The sequence below is a fragment of the Microtus ochrogaster genome, chromosome 15 (assembly GCF_000317375.1).
Source record: "Microtus ochrogaster isolate Prairie Vole_2 chromosome 15, MicOch1.0, whole genome shotgun sequence".
NCBI classification, from domain to species: Eukaryota; Metazoa; Chordata; class Mammalia; order Rodentia; family Cricetidae; genus Microtus; species Microtus ochrogaster.
The window spans coordinates 473,830-491,431 of NC_022017.1; the positions used below are offsets into that span (position 1 = coordinate 473,830).

General features: G+C 38.8%; 1 pseudogene; it reads left to right on the plus strand.

Moving 5' to 3' along the window:
• The first annotated feature begins 1,288 nt into the window (after positions 1-1,288).
• The window catches only part of LOC101994495, an 80,405-nt pseudogene continuing 64,091 nt past the window's right edge, over positions 1,289-17,602 (plus strand).

Consider the following 17,602-nt stretch of genomic DNA (forward strand, 5'->3'; position numbering starts at 1 on the left):
ATGGAGCACACTTTAGGCTACCTGATTTGCCACCTTACTCAGAAGTCCTGTATTTGTTGTTTTTTTCACACCCACAACTGTTCTCTGACTCCCTCCATGATGCCTTCTCTTCTCCACACAGTCCCCACATACACTCTCATAACACATAGATTCCATGGCCCCCTCTTTTCTTCCTTCCCTCCTAGATCTTTTCCTCCCCTCACATAGTCGTTTTCCCTCCTTTAGTGTTGCACACATATTTCTGATGTAATATTTTCCTTCATATTTGCCACACTGAATTTTTTATCCTCTCTTTATTTGTTTCTTTTTTTCCAATGTACTAGGTTTTTTGCTTTAGTTTTGATTTGGTTTGGCTTTTGGATTCTTGCTGTTGTTATTGTTTTTTAAAGTATGTATACCTTGAAGTATTTTTGTGCTTGGTTTTCTACAATTTCCCTAGTAGCTATCATAATGTCTAGACATAATTTTAAGTCTAGGTATGGTGACATATACCTTTAATCTCAGCATTAAGAGATAGAGGTAAGAGGATCTGGCATTTGAAAGTAGCTTTGGCTATGAAAGATCCCATGTTAAAGACAAAAGAAATTTAAAAAAAAAAGGAAAGAGAGGAAAAAGAGAGAGAGACAGAGACAGAGAGAGACAGAGAGAGAGAGACAGAGAGAGAGAGAGAGAGAGAGAGAGCACTTTAATGAATGACTGACTCAGTGGATATGAACATTAAAAATGCCAATTTTATGTCCTGTCCTTTTGCTCTTAGGTTTTTGAATGTTTTGCAAGAATTGCTGAAATCCAGCGTTGGGGTCACACTCTGTGTGTGATCAGCAGACCCTCACTGAACACACTGTGGGAACACTGGTCTGAAGACTTCATAGCCTGTCTGGCTCTGGATAACACTAGGATTCAGCTGCTCTACCATGATTACTCCCTTGAAGGAGACATAAAGATGAAGATTTTTGAAGTTTCTCATTTCTGCTGGTTTGATAGGAGCAGTGAAGACAACAGGAAGACTACATGAACATCTTTAACTTGCTGGAAGAATTTAAAAGTATAGAAGCCCCACATCTCAAACAAGAGAAACCCAGAATTTACTTATTAGACAACAGCTTGACTGGAACCTCAGTTGTCAGAATTAAAAATTTGTTGAACATTGGAAGGCATGACCTTTCTAAATGGCCTCTGGCTGTGTGGTTGATTCTCATTTGTTCTGCTTCCAATTGTTTCCTGTTACTCACCAGGTTGTGTCAGCTTCTGATTGGTGCGTTCTCCACATATAATCCCATGACATGGAACCCTGGAATCAACAGTCTTCCTTTTCTCCTAGTGTTGGAGCTTGATCTTGTGTGTTTCCTGCTCTTCCACTTGTCACCATGAAGCTCCTAGTACTCCTTGTGTTGCTTGGTGTCTCCACTATCCTGGTCTCTTGCCGTAAGTAACAATTCTTACTTAATTTACAATATATAAGATATGTACTCTGTGAGACATAAATTTATGGATGCCTACATGCAGCTACTCCCTGTCCTATCTAGTACCTGCAATTTTTAAACTTAAGCACTTTTTTATCATTATCATCATTATAATTATTACTATTGTGTGTGTATATGGTGTTATGTATGTGAGAGTGGGGGGGAGATGATGTCAGGGTTCAAACATATATCATGGTGCATGTCAAGAGGTTAGAGACAGATTTCAGATATCGGTTATCTCCTTCAACTATGCAATTTAACTCATATCATCCAACTTGTAAGAAAAGGGCTTTTATTTACTGACATCCATGTACATTTTGACATGTGGTAGGTAAGTTGACTCCATGGGGATTCCTAATTCAGTCTAGTCTTCTCTCTATTGTATATGTGTCAGTCAAGTGCATTGTCAATAAGTTACACTTGAGAAAATGATTAAAGACATTTCAAGGGAGCAAAACTGACTACATATTAGATTTCAAAGGTTTTTCTATTATGTCTGCATATGCTTCCTTCAATCTGTCTGCCCATGACCAAGGCTTTCCAGTTGTGAATGTCTGTAGTAGTGTTCAATTCTCCATCCCATTAAATGTTGTTTAAGTTCTTCTGTCTTATTTGCTTCTTTTCTTCCAGAGGACGCAGCCACAGAGAGCCCTGGCACTTCTGATACTGGTGAGCCTAGGTCTAAGTTACCCGAGTCTTTACTACCTTCCTACATTTTCCCTTCACAGACTCCTAGAAGCCAACGTCATGTGCATGTTCTGAGTTCTGAGAAAATTTTAGTAAAGAAAATTGCATTCCTTATTACAAAATTATTTTGAATATAAAGATACAGTTTTGTTTCTTATATAAAAATAATTAGTCTCTAACTTGGACTTAGAGGAACTCTAGATATTTATTGTTCTTATGCAGTATGTACAGAGCCACGAGGTCTGATACTGTGATTCCAGTATTAGATGTGAGCACACGGAAAGCCTTTCACAAGCTGAAGGACTGAATATATAGCTCATGTGTAGAAAGAAATCAATTGCTGTTGGAACAGACAACAAATTCCTGAAGGTGCTGTGGAGTGAGGGCCCGGGAACATATGCCAGGGTGAGCTGAGGTAGAAGCAAGGGTCTGAGCTTTGCATGAGCAATGGCATAGCCATATTAGTCTCAGAATAAGGTTTGTTTCCCTTCTTGGAATTGGCACTGGACGCTATTGCTTGAGAATTTGGGTCAATAGTGTCTGTGACTAGCTTGGTTTTACTTTTTGGGACCATTCCTTTCACAAAGTACTTGCTGGTGTCTTGGGTCAGTGTCATTGCCCAAGGAAGCTATGAGATTATAAAAGATGAAGCAAGAACATATATGATAAATTAAATATATGACAGACTTAATGAGTTGAGAATAAGGAATGGATGCACAATCCTGGTTGGGACCGCTATCATTCTAAAGAAGAGTCGGTATCTCACCTGGAGCTTTTCCTCCTAATTTCAGCTGCATCTACAAGTGCCGCAGCTGAAACCAGCAACACTGAATCTGAGACAGCAGCTGAAACCAGCAACACTGAATCTGAGACAGCAGCTGAAACCAGCAACACTGAATCTGAGACAGCAGCTGAATCTACTGATGCTGCCCCTGAAGAAACCCAGGCAGCAGATGTCACTGAAGAAAAGCCCAAAGAAAGCATCATTGACAAAGGAAAAACCGGTAAAAAAAAAAAAAAATCATTTAATTTTGTTCTTTATGTGACTCTTAGATTCCTTAGGTTCCCATGGTCACAGGGAGCTGTACTTTAAGATGTGGGGTTGAGTAAAGAGGAGGGCGGACCTTTGCTTCATTCTTCTTTTCTAAACCCACTGTGTTGTCTATATAAGTGCCAGAAAAATCAGGTTGACAAGTCTATCACTTTTATCTGTTATCAATTTAAACCCAGAAGTTTGTCGATTTTAACTACGTCACTCCTGCAGTAGCAGGCAGGATTCATTGAAAGGACATGTGTATTAAGCAGAAAACACTGAAAGGGTAAAATGTCTTGATTTAGCTTGGTAACTGTGCAGAGCTTTTCTTTTTCTTAAATAAAAGTTATATTTTCTTTGAAGGCTATTATAAAAATAAAAATAGAAAAGGACTTTGTGATGAGGTCTTTCATGGATGACTGCTCCAGCATAAATCAAGAGATTTCTAGGAGTATTTTTCTATTTGTAGTTTTCCCTACCCCTTCAACTTTAAAAAAATAATTATTATTTTATTTTTTATTTATAAAATTAATATTTATAAAATTCAGATATATCATGTGGATCAAATCTCTCTCTAGGAAATTATCCTAGAAAATAAACATTGTAAAATGAAAGAATGATGAGCTTTGGGTGAGCAGCTTTTCTCTGGGAGAAAGGGTAGTGACAGAGGATGATGTTTGCCCTCAGAGGATGAGGTGATGAGGAATCTTTTCCAAGAATTTCTTCTCCTTTGTCTTGTCAAGGATGTTATTTGACATCTTGATCATTGATGTGTGCTGGGTAGATGCTGAGTGAGGGTATGATCATAATTTCCTTATCAGAAAAACTAGATTGTTTTGCGTACTAATAAAAAAAAATTAATCCAAATCATCCTACTTTTGAACTCTGTAAAACATTCAACCTAATGACACCAACCTAGGCTACATATCCAAATATTTAGGATGGGAAATGAAGGTTGATTGGCTTATTTATTTTTGAGGCAGTGCCTCACTATGTAGCTCAGACCACCCATGAATTCTTCACCTTTCTGCCTCTAACTTTTGAAGGTTGGGATTCCAGACTTTTGCTACCACATCTGTGAGTTTTACCTTTGAGGGATGAAAATTCCATATTTCCTTTGCTTCTGCTGAACTTAGTAGTGTTAGTAGTCCCGCTTCAGGGAAAAAAGAAAAAACATAAAGTATTGAAATAGTTTCTTATTTTTCTTATTTTACAGCTATCAGTAAAATTATTGAAAAACTGAAGAAAGATATAGCTTTCCTGGGATGAGTTGTATCTTCTGCTGTTGATATTTCTGGACTACACTAGAGCATCCTTGATTCGATTTCCTCCAACTATTTACCCTGACTCTGCTCCCTCCCTCATCCCAAACTTTTATTGTCCATCAAATAAATGATAGTTATGAGCAGCACCAAAATGGCTTTGTTTTTCATGTTTGGATCTTTATATTTTAGGCAATCCATTGGAAATGTCAACTATTTTCTGATTCTTCCTTGAGCTCTGTTTAATGATTAGACTTTCTATACTTTTATCTGAAAGACTGTTTTATGTTATTAAATTAGACATAATTATTAGGCATATTACTAAGGCCTGCGCTTTCCTATACCAAACACTTCCTTGGTTTAAGTGCTCAGTTTTATTCTTCCAAATTATTCTGAATTATTTTTGTTTAGCGAATTAAAGGTGACAGTGATGACCAAAGCTCCTGAATCTGGCTACAGGTCTGAGGACTGAATCAAGGTAGCAAGTGAGTTCAGGGGGTTGACCAAACTCATAAAACAATAGCATCAGATGGGGTCCCTCAGTGGCAGTGAGTAAATGGGACAAAATGCCGAGTTTCCTCCACAATTCTGTTTTGAGCACTAAACAAGTTTAATGTGTGACATCAAGCATCCCTCAATCTCTAGACTACCGAGTGGGCCCTGCTCCATTATCAATCACAGGTTTTGTTTCATAAACTAAGTTCTTTTTTTCCAGAAAGGCTCATTAAAATTCCAGATATTAACATTGTTTACCCTCCCCAAAAGCACTGAGTCCACAGAAATGGCCTGTTTCTTTGATAGAATCTCCTGTTTCCTGACTCAAGAACAAAGGCTATGTTAACGTTTTCACAAAAGCTCTCATTCAGTGAAATTTTTACGAGCATGTTACTTCTTTGACTGACTAAAGTGATTAAGTCTCCCAAATTTTTTCAGTTATAACTGTCCTCCTGGTAGTCATCATGGCAAGTTTAGAAACAAAACACATAGTTAGGACGGATGTTTTATGTGATAATAGCTTGGTCCCTTACTTGTTTTATTGGCTCAACTAGAATCATATTCATCATTTGTCATGGGAGTGCTAGTAGTAGGCTAGGGGATTAATGAGTTCATTTAATGATATGGATATAAAATTTAAGCCTGGGAAAGACAGAAGACCCGAATACAGAAAAAGAAATGGTAACATGTGTATTGTCAACAGCTCCCATCTGGTTGGGAGGGGTTATAAAGCAGGTCTCTGGTAAACAGACTCTTGGTTGGGTGTTTCATTGGGTCCTTTAATTCTTCCCTATCTCCTATTGGTCTTGATTTGATACCTGCCCCCATGCTTTCCCACCTTTCTCTTTACATCATCTTCTGGGAATAAAAACCAAACATCGTATAGAGCCTATCTATCTTCACTTTCCTTGTCTACCAACATCCATCAGCTGAGTCTCTAGATCTGTTTCCCAGGACCCTATGTCTGCAGATTTGAAGACTTTGCCTTTACTTTTGACTTGCTGATCATAACACATAGGTTAGTCAGATTGTTTAACCACCATAGTGGCATTCAGTTGGTTGATGCTCCTTTAGGACACATTTTTGATCATTAAAACTATGACTCTTGGGGCTGGAGAGATAGTTCATGAGAGATCATGAACACTTACTGCTCTTGCAGAGAACCTAGGTTTGGTTTCCACTATCCATACAGTGTTTCATAATCATCTGTAATTCCAGCTCCAAAATCCTTTTCTGAACTCCGTAGACACACAAATACTTATGGTACACATATACATTTGCAGATAAACACTTATACATATAAAATAAAAATAAATTATTATTTTTAATATATTAGATTTTTTTAAAAAATACCAATCCAAGTTCCCACTCACTCCTCTCCTCCCACACCCTCCCACCCCACCCCCATCTAATCCTCAGATAGTGTAAGGCACATTGCTTTGGGGAAGGTCCAAGGCCCTCCCTGCTATATCTAGGCTGAGCAAGGTACGCATCCAAAGATATTAGGATCCCCAAAACCCAGTACATGCAGTAGGGATAAATCCTGGTGCCATTGCTAGTGGCCTCTCAGTTGGCTCCAGCCATGCAACTGTCAACCACATTCAGAGGGACTAGTTTGGTCCAATGCTTGTTCCTTCCCAGTCTGGCTGGAGTTGGTGAGCTCCTTTTAGCTCAGGTAAACTGTTTCAGTGGGGCAAACGCATCATACCTCTTTGCTCATATTCTCTCCCTTCCACTCTTCAACTGAACTTTTGAGAGCTCAGTCCAGTGCTACAAAGTGCTTCATCCTCAGTTGCTGGATGAAGGTTCTATGGTGATATTTAAGATAATCATCAGTCTGATTACAGGGAAAGTCAAGATTGGGCACCCTCTCCTCTATTGCTTAGGGTCTTAGGTGGGGTCATCCTTGTGGATTCCTGGGAGTTTTTCTAGACCCAGGTTTCTGCTAAACCTATAATTGCTCCCTCAACCAAGATATCTATCTCTTCCTTTGCTCTCATCTCTGTCCTTCCTCCACCTTGAATATCCCATTCCCTCAAATTCTCCTCTACCCTCCCCCTTTCTTCTCTTCCCCTTCTACTCTTCTTTCTCCCCTCACCCCTCTGCTCCCAATTTTGTCAGGTGATCTTGTCCGCTTCCAATTTCCAGGTGGGTTTATATATGTTTTTCTTTGGGTTTACCTTATTACTTAGCTTCTCTAGGATCATGAACTATAGGCTCAATGTCCTATGTTTATAGCTAGTATCCACTTATGAGTGAGTATATACCATATTCATCTTTTTTATATTTATTTATTTATTTATTATGTATACAATATTCTGTCTGTGTGTATGCCTGAAGGTCAAAAGAGGGCACCAGACCTCATTACAGATGGTTGTGAGCCACCATGTGGTTGCTGGGAATTGAACTCAGGACCTTGGCAAAGCAGATAATGCTCTTAACCTCTGAGCCATCTCTTCAGCCCCCATATTCATCTTTTTGGGTCTGGGTTACCTCACTCAGAATAGTGTTTTCTAATTACATCCATTTGCATGCCAAGTTCAAGATATCATTGTTTTTTACCACTGAGAAGTACTCTAATGTGTAAATGTGCCACATTTTCTTTATCCATTCTTCAGTTGAGGTGCATCTATGTTGTTTCCAGGTTCTGGTTATTACAAATAGTGCTGCTATGAACATAGTTGAACAAATGCTTATGTAGTATGATTGAGCATCTTTTGAGTATATACCCAAGTGGTATTGCTGGGACTTGAGGTAGACTGATTCCCAATTTTCTGAGAAACCACCATACTGATTCCCAAAGTGGTTATACAAGTTTGCATTCTCACCAGCAATGGATGAGTGACCCCCTTACTCCACATCCTCTCCAGTATAAGCTATCATTAATGTTTTTGATCCTAGCCATTCTGATAGGTGTAAGATGGTATTTCAGAGTTGTTTTGAATTGCATTTCCATGATAGCTAAGGATGTTGAACATTTCCTTAAGTATCTTTTGGCCATTTGAGATTCTTCTGCTGAGAATTCTCTATTTAGTTCTATATCCCATTTTAATTGGGTAATTTAGAATTTTAATATCTAATTTCTTGAGTTATTTATATATTGTGGGGTTGGTGAAGATATTTTCCCTCTCAGTAGGCTGCTTTTTTGTCTTATTGACTATGTTCTTTGCTTTACTGAAGCTTCTCAATTTCAGGAGGTCTCATTTATTTATTGTTGCTCTCAGTGTCTGTATTACTGGGGTTATATTTAGGAGGTGATCTCCTGTGCCCATGCATTAAACACTACTTCCCATTTTCTCTTCTATCAGGTTCAGTGTGGTCTGATTTATATTGAGGTCTTTAATCCATTTGGACTTGACTTTTGTGCATGTTGATAGATGTAGATCTATTTTCATTTTTCTACATGTTGACATCCAGTTATGCACCTTGTGGTGCTACACACATTAATAGAAATGGGCCAAGCACTGTTTATATGGATACAGTTTGTGTGTTGTTAATTTGGGGTATGAGCTACCCAGGCGGCCGGGAGCTGGGTGTCAGGAACGCAGCCCGCAGCTCCTACTACATGATCCCTCCTCCCCCTCCTCAACTGAGCAATTGGCTGTGAGTCACTGCATCTGCTTCTACCAGTTCCTAAATGTAGGTTCTATGATGATAGTTAGGGTAGTTATTAATCTGATTAAAGGAGTAGGCCCTTTTAGATACCCTCTCCACTATTGCTAGGAGTCTTAGCTGGGGTAATTCTTGTGGAGTCCTGAAAATTTATCTAACACCAGGTTTCTCCCTCTCCCCATAACGGTTCCCTCTACCAAGATAAATCATTCATTGCTCTCCTTCTCCATCCTTTCCCCAACTCAATCTTCTTGATCCCTCATGTTCTTATCTACCATCCCTTCTCTTCTATCCCTCTCCCAGTTTACCCAGGAGATCTTAACTATTTTTTCCTGGGGCCCTGTAGGCCCATATTTCTGTATGGCATGAGAGCCATTAGCCTGGTCTGAACTGATCACAAAACTCTGCAGACAAGCTGTCTCTGCCTAACAATAGCCAGGATGTACTGCTCCTAGTTTCTTTTGTTATAATGTAGATTACCTGAGAGGAGATGTTGGCTAAAGCTGATGACTTAAGAGTTAAGAGGTTCAGTGCTTCCTCCCTTTGTAATTTGGAGGATGTCTTATAGAGATGCTAATTTATGGCCTACCTGACTGCTAGCATACAGGTAGTTGCAGACTGAAGTGACTGGAGCCCTCCTACCTGATTGCCTAGGAGACAGCCTAATGTGTTTTCCTGCTCAATTGATGTGATAATAGATAAGGTGTTTGGATAATAAAGACAGATCTTTGGAGAGAGATCTTGCCCTTCCATGATGACCGGGTAAGCTGTGTCAGTTTTATCCCTCGTGACTCCATTCCAGTCCAGTTAGGGAATCTGTGTTGGACCCACATGGGCTCTGACAGAGTCCCCCTTTTCCCTAGTTTCTCTGGGACTGTGGAATGTAGCATGGTTATCCTTTGATTTACTTATAATATCCACTTATGTGTGCATACATACCATGTTTGTCTTTCTGGGTCTGGATGACCTTTCTCAGAATGGTTTTTTTTTCTAGTTCCATCCATTTGCCCACAAATTTCAAGATGTCATTGTTTTTTACAACCAAGTACTCCATTGTGTAAATGTACCACATTTTTGTTATCCATTATTTAGCTGAGGGGCATCTAGATTGCTTCCATCTTCTGGCTATCATGAATAATGCTGCTATTAACACAGTTGAAAAATTTTCCTTGCAGTATAAGTGTGTATCCTTTGGGAATATTCCTATGAGTGGTATTGCTGAGTCTTGAGGTAGATTGATTTTCAATTTTCTGAGAAACCACCTACTGATTTCCAAAGTGACTGTACAAGTTTGCAATCCCACTACCAGTGGAGGAGTGTTCCCCTTACTCCACATCCTCTCCAGCATAAGTTATCACCAGTGTTTTTTATCTTAGCTATTCTGATAGGAGTAAGATGGTATCTCATGGTTGTTTTGATTTGCATTTCCCTGGTGACTGAGGATATTGAGCTATTCCTTAAATATCTTGAGCCATTTGAGATTTATCTATTGAGAATTCTCTGGTTAGATCTGTACCCCATTTTTGATTGGATTATTTGATACTTTTTTGTCTCATTTCTTGAGTTCTTCAAATATTTTAGAGATCAGCCCTCTCTCAGATGTGGGGTTGGTGAAGATCTTTTCCCACTCAGTAGGCTGCCATTTTGTCTTATTGACTATATCCTTTGCCTCACAGAAGCTTCTCGATTTCAGGATGCCCCTTTTATTAATTGTCGCTCTCAGAATCTGTGCTACTAGGTTTATATTTAGGAAGTAGTCTCCTGTACCAATGCATTCAAGGCTGTTTCCCACTTTCTCTTCTATCAGGTTCAGTGTAAAGAGGTTTATGTTGAGGTCTTTGATACACTTAGACTTGAGTTTTGTGTATGGATATAGATATGGATCTATTTGCATTATTCTACATGACATAACTGACATCCAGCTATGCCAGCACCATTTGTTGAAGATTCTTTTTTCCATTGTACAATTTTGACTTCTTTGTCAAAAATCAGGTGTTCATAAGAGTGTGGATTAATATCAGGGTCTTCAATTTGATTCCATTTATCCACCTGTCTGTTTTGATGACAATACCAAGTTGTTTTTAGGTCAGTCAACAAGATGACTTGGGTCATGGTTACCAAGTGTTTTGAGATGTAAGAAAGTAATTGTGCTTGCTTTTCTTTTGTATCATGGAAGTCTCTTTTGGATTGGGGCATATAAAAACTGTGAGTAATAAACTTGGGGCTGATCACCATACCCACTGGATGCCCTCCTGATTCTTCTGCTTCTCATCTATTTTTTTCCTCAGTCTTCTTCTGGAATATATAGAGGGCAGGGATTGATGGAGAGATCCCATTTAGAACTCAGTGTTCTAATGTCATAATTTCACATTGTCCAGTTATGGGTTTCCCTTATTTCCCCTATCTACTGCAAAAGAAGGCTTCTTTTGTGATGGCTGAGCAAGTTGTTGATCTATAAATTTAGAATAATATCATTAGAAGTCATTTTTTTAACAACGTCCTTCATCATAATATTAGTTTTTGGTTTTTCCTAGGTTCATGACCTGTGTGTTTTCAGGTTCTGGGTACCAGAGAAGTGTGAGATGGATTCCATCTCCTGGGGTGGACCTCAAGTCCAATCAGATATAAGTAGGTTACCCCCAACTAAAAGTAGTTTTGTGCTACTGTTGCACCAATGTATCTTGTAGGAAGGCCACCATTGCCAATCAAAGTGTTGGTAGCTGTCTTGGAGTTTATCTTTATCCTCTTGTGGCATGCAGAGTACCTTCCAGTACCATGAACAATAGCCAGTAGGGGTGAAGGCTCTAGGTAGGCACTCAGGACTTTAGTTTCATGGTCATCATGACATTCCTGCCAGGAATATCATGCTGAAAATCCTCCCACACCACCCCATTTTTCTCAAGTACCTAGTTCTGATCTAAAGCTCATTTGCCTTACATCAGCCTTCCTCTTCAAAAAGTATTTCTGAAGTTGGATGGAGACCCCAGGAGTTAATAGAAAAGCAGAAGCTACATATAGCCAGGAAGTAGTGCAAGAATATGCTTAGTACTCAACTCTGCTTTGTGCCATAGTCTCTACCTACTTTTGCTCTGGGAACTCCTTCAACCAATATCCTTTAAGATACTTGGGTATGGTCTCTTATACTATAAATGCAGCCATAAAGCTGGCACACACTCTCTGTCCTAACTGCTGGGATTGGTTCCTTATCCCTGTTTGTGCAAAAGACTGTGATCTGTGAGTCTACTCATAAATAAATAACCTTTTACTATACTCAATTCTGAGCAGTATAGGATTACTTTATAGCATCCATCCTCATCTGGAGTCCATGTGAATCCCAACTCTATGCCTACTGGCTGGACCAGCCTAAAAGGCCCAAGAGGTTCATGGCCCAGGTCTCCCACCCCCACCTGCCTGTCTTGATTTTACCTACTAACCAGTTTTTTGCCAAAACTCTGCCACCCTTGCCACACAGCAACTTGAACAGGTTCCAATTTTTATTCCATGCTTGCAAACTCTGGGGTCCTTGCTTCATGTACAGAGTTGATTTAATTGCTCTTAATTTGTAAAGCAAAGCATATTTGTCAGTATTTAACCAGGCACCAACACACAAAAACAAAGTGCTGTGGGAATGTTTGTGCCACTACATCATGTCTCTTCACCATGTGGCTGCAACCATGACACCCCTTTGCCAATAAAGATTATTACACATACAACAAATTACTGAAATCACATAACAAAGGTAACTATTTGATTAATAAATAAATTAATAAACTTGAAAGTTATATAATTGCAGACAATAGTACCATTCAGGAATTTAATAACCTTTTTGCTTATACTATGAATGGTATTCTGCAAGGCTTCTATGGTTTTTCTTATACATCCACTTATTGGATATTGGGACTTGGTTTTGTTTTTCAAATTATATCCTTAAAAAATGATTTGATAACAGAGCCAAGAATCAGGCACTTTTAGAAATGATACAGTCTTTGCAGACTAATAATGAACAGCTAGCTGACAGGATTAATACAATCAAAAATCAAAAGTTAGATAAAGAAGTTAATACCATTGAAAAGGAAAACATTAACAGACAAAATTTAGTTGAGGTCAAAGGGTACTGAGAACTTATCTGAAAGAATTCTTACTGTTGAATTTGACAATCAAAATCTGTTAAAATGTTATGACAGGTTAAAGAGATTTAAAATGATTGAGGAAATCATCAGAGCTGATGGGCAAGGAGATAAGGTACAAGGACAGGATTTAATATTGCCAGTACCTGTAAGAGTCAGAGAAAACTTCCCCAGAGTTTTATCTTCCTACCATGTAATCACCTCTAAAAAAGCATCAGGTTAAAAATACCAAAAACAATGCAAAGAATGTAGATGGAAACCTATAGGTATGGATGATCTAAAATAAATTAAGCAAGCAGTAAGTTGTTGAAAAGAAATCTGGAAATGGCTAATGGTGACAGATCTAAGAGCTGTCAACAAGGTAATTCATCCTATGGGTCCTCTATAATCTGAAATTCTTATAGTTATTGATTTAAATTGTCTTCTTATAGTAATTAATTTAAAAGATGGTTTCTTCATTATAGTTTTACAAGAAAAGTACAGAGAAAAATTTGCCTTTAGTGCCTATTTGTAATAATTCTCAGCCTACTGTGAGATATCAATGGACCATTCTACCACAGGTAATGCTTAATAGCCCCATCCTGTGCTAATACTTTGCAATTCAGTCATTAGATATAATATGTAAACAATTTCCTAAATCTATAATTTACCATTACTTGGATGACATTTTGTTATCTGATTCAAATGTAGATACTTTAGAAAGAATGTTTGAAGAATGTTTGAAGAAGTAAAGAAAGTTTGCCAAAACGGGGATTATAAATTGCACCTAAAATGCAATTCTGTCAGTTACCTAGATTATAAAATTAGATTATACTAGATTATAAAATTACAGAAAATTAGAACATTTAAATGTTTTAATAACTTGGGGCTTTTCATGACAATGAGACACATGTGCTCCTGGCAGCACCAATCTACTTCAAGAGGAAGATGGGCATCAAAGAGGCTCCTTGTGAAGTTGGTTAGTCATTTGGGCAAGACACTGCTCTTGCCTGGACTATTGCATAAACTGGACACGGAACCCGCAGAGAGAGGACTGCTGGACTTGCGTAAAGGTGACATGGTCTTTCGGGGTTCCTGATTCATGAAAGAGTCTGCGAGACATTCTGCAGGACACAGCAGAAAATGACTGAACTGTCTTTGACATTTCCTGCTTCATGGAAATGTCTGCTGGACACTATGGGCCGAAGATGGATGCCCCAACGGTACAGAGGAACTTTGGGTGACTGTCCAGGCAGCGAGATGTCTCTGTTATTTCTAGAGTTTTCTTATTTCTTGTTTACTTAGGTAGTATTATATCCTTCTGGAGTCTTTGATGGAGTTGAATAATGAATGATGGACCTTCCTCCATCATTTCCCCTTTTTCTGTTTAAACAAAAAAGAAAGGCTTTAACTTTAATATAGTAAAATTACATATAACAAAACAATTATTAAGTAAGAATTAAAGTTACAATATTTATGTCTATTTTATCTTTTATCATAACAAAGGAAAACTATAACTAACCATTCTTCAATTCTATCAAAGACTCCAGAAGGATATAATATAAACAAGAAATAAGCAACCTCCAAAACTCTAAAAATGACAGAGACAACTTGCTGCCTGGACAGTCACCCAAAGTTCCTCTGTCCAAAGTTCTCTGCTGGGAGAAAGAAGCCGAGTCAGTCAGTTGCCATGATTCTCCCACCTCACACAGATGCAGGTTAAGATCTTACTGGTAAGCTACCACCTTGTGGTGGTACACATATTATTAGAAATGGATTAAAGCAAAATATGAGAATTAGCCAATAAGAAGCTAGAACTAATAGGCCAAGCAGTATTTAAAAGAATACAGTTTCCATGTAATTATTTTGGGTAAAGATAGCCGGGTGGCAGGAAGCAGCCCACCGCTCCTAACACAACATAGTTCCTGTTTACTCAAGTGATATTATTATGCTTCTCAGGTCTTTGAAGTGCTTGAAGACTAGATAGTCATAGTTTCTTTCCTCTCATGACCTGACCAAGATATTTCTAATACAAGAATTAGACCCTTTAAGATAGGATAATTATTGAAAGATTTTAATATGTGTTTCTTGCTCGATATTGTTTATGCTGGTTGTAATTCTATTTTTTATACTTGATATTTGTTTTAATTGTATATAGTTTTGTATTAGCCTTAGAACTCTCTTATTTAGACAAATGGGGAGGTGCTGTGGAAAATACTTCAGCCAATAGTCTTTAAGATACCAGCCCACTTGAGCATGGTCTCTTATACTATGAAGGCAGCCTTAAAACTTGTGTGTTCTCTCTCTCTCTCTCTCTCTCTCTCTCTCTCTCTCTCTCTCCTGATTCCTGGATTGGGTACCTTTTGCCCTGCCTGTGCAAAGGACTATGATCTGTGAGTCTACCCCTAAATAAATAACCCTTTATTATACTCATTTCTGAACTAATGTTGAATTACTTTATAGCATTCATCTTCATACTTTGAAGGAAAATACTTTTCTCTTTTATTTTGTCTTTAAAGGAAGAAATTGAAAAGATATCTCTTCTTGCATTTGCTCATTCATTTAACAATCATGCCACAGGTGTTTTCCTCTGTCATGTATCTTTTGTATGCTTAGAATCAAAGGCAGTGGTGGTGCACACCTTTAATCCCCCTTTAATTCAGGGGGAGAGGGCAGAGGCAGGCAGATCTGTGTGAGTTCAAGGCCAGCCTGGTCTACAATAGCTAGTTCCAGGACAGGCACAAAAACTACATAAAAACCCTGTCTTGAAAATCAAAAAAAAAAAAAATGAAGTAGACAAAGGCAAGAACAGACCTACAAGAATCCAGTTTCTTTCAGAGAACCTGTCACATGGCAAAATCTTTTTCATGCATTAGACATAACCAGTGATAGAAAATCCTTCTAAGTGTCTTATACAGCAAACTTAGAAAACATTCTAAGATGAAGTAGAACTGTCCCGACCAGTGGGACATGATTCAGGAACCTGGACCCTGGAGGAGAGAAATGAAGAGATGAGAGACACAAGAAATTGGACAGCAAGTCTGCATTCTGATCAAGTTGCAAATTTTATTTTTTCTCAGGAGCATTATATAGCAAAAAAATCAGGGGAATGAGGAGGATGCTATGCAATTGTTCTAACTGGAATGCTAGGTCTGGAGACATTGCTATCTGACAGGAAGAGATAAGGAAATACTGAGGGTCTGTAAATGTTAATTAACAGGGGGAATGCTAATTACTCTTGGGGCCTGGGACCTACATGTCTGCAGGCATTCTTAACTCACAGGGAGAGATAAGAAAATACTGGGTTATTTCCTGGGCCTGGAACTTGCCCTACAGAGGCCTCTGGTTAACAGCTTACTTAACTTTGAACTAAGATGGCTTGACTATAACCAATACAGGTCTTTGTTCCCAGCATAGGACGAATGATACAGAGAACTCTACTCTGTGGGCTGGGAAGCTCTGACTAGCTGCATCATCCACACAGTAGGGTCCAAAATTGTAAACATCTCTAGGAGGCAAATCTTACCATATGGTTCTTGTGCAACACTTGAATGTTTCCCAGATGTGCTACTCAAACAAGGCTGGTTTTATTGGCCTGACCCTTTTTGAAAATTAGGAAATAGGTCTTAAATGTGGAAACTGTCCTCTCTTTTTAGTTCTAAACTTATAAGTGCTAAAAGGTTTATGTTGGAAGAGAGAGGGGAACCAGAGTTTGACCCTGTGCTTTCTTCTGGAGAATTATCACATGGTATGTCATAATGGCCCTTAAAGTCTTCCCAGGTCTTAAATGGAAAACAGACTTTTCTTAATACTGTTAGCCTAGCAGAAGTGTTATGATTTTTTAAAAATGCTGCAAGACCCCCAGTGGCAGTAGGCAGCAGAAATGCTGTAGGTCCCCAAATGGTAGTAGCAGGTCATGTGGCAGCAGGCAGCGGGCCCTGGGAGCAGCCAGTCCCAGGCAGAGATGGCTGCTGGTCCCCGAGCAGTGGCTGGTCCCAGGCAAGGAGACACATGGCAGGTGGTCAGGAGACAGAAACATGAATAGATATGACATGTAGAATGAGGTTAAATATTTATTAGTTGAGTTATGGAGGGGAAGGCAAAAGGGGAGAAGTGGGAAGGGGAGAGTGGGAGAGAGAAAAAGAGGACAAAGAGAGAGAGAAAGTAGAAGGGGGAGAGGGAAAAGGAACTGTCAGAAAAGCCAAGATGGCAAGAGGAGGGAGTGGCTGCAGGGAGTGGGTATGGCTTCTCTCTTAAAGTGATGAGCAATCACAACATTCCCAGCTCTTTCTTATAATAAAAAGTGAGAGATTAGACACCACAGATTGACAGAATTGGGGCAACAGATTCTCAAGACTGCTTCCGGCTTATTTGTGGGCATCATCTTTGGAGGGGGACCTGAGAAGGCTGGGTGCTGGCCATATCCTGGCATAGCTGGTCTCTTTGCTCCTGTCCAGTGTTTGTGGCATGGAAATATCTGGTGTCTTTTATACCTGTTTAAGGTATAGGCAGAACAAAGAACAAAGTTAAATTTAAGGAAAAAGAAATTTTTAGGACCAGGGAATTGAGGGGGGTGTATCTGACCTGTTTAATAAGGTGGATCCTTTAATTCCGCTCCCTGGAACTCACAAGAATTGTTTGGGTTTGTGAAAACAGAAGCTTTAAACACATACATTATATAATGACTGTGACATATTTTTGTACAATGAAAAGTATTTTTAAGACTATGGAAGGCAGCATAAGAGAGAAATTTGATCTGAAATTTATTTGGTGAGGTTGTTTTTTTTTTAACCTGGCAAAAGCTCTCAGCTATCAAACTGTATCAGAGATCTTTGAGAAGGATAAGATTTTACTTGAGTTACTGATTTAAAAAAATGACAGAGAACTTACTTGGTTGGCACCCAAAGCTACTCTTTTTGGTCACTGAAGGTAGCATTTGACTTT